The sequence below is a fragment of the Austrofundulus limnaeus genome, unplaced genomic scaffold (genome assembly GCF_001266775.1).
Source record: "Austrofundulus limnaeus strain Quisiro unplaced genomic scaffold, Austrofundulus_limnaeus-1.0 Scaffold729, whole genome shotgun sequence".
NCBI classification, from domain to species: domain Eukaryota; kingdom Metazoa; phylum Chordata; class Actinopteri; order Cyprinodontiformes; family Rivulidae; genus Austrofundulus; species Austrofundulus limnaeus.
Window position 1 is genome coordinate 21,862 of NW_013953131.1, and position 226 is coordinate 22,087.

Genomic DNA, 226 nt, shown 5'->3' on the forward strand with positions numbered 1-226 from the left:
ATCGTTTTTATGCAACTGGACCACACTAGACCTGCCAAAATGGCATCTATCATGCATCTGATTTCCATCAGAATCGTGGTTGATTAGCATTATTCACAAATTCTGCATATTTTTGATAACTGTAATGAAAAAACTGCACAGGAGCAAAAGTAATTCAGCAGTGCAGAGATGACAGAGCATGACAGTCATAGGTAAATTGGATGAAAACTTAATATTTTCATGCAGT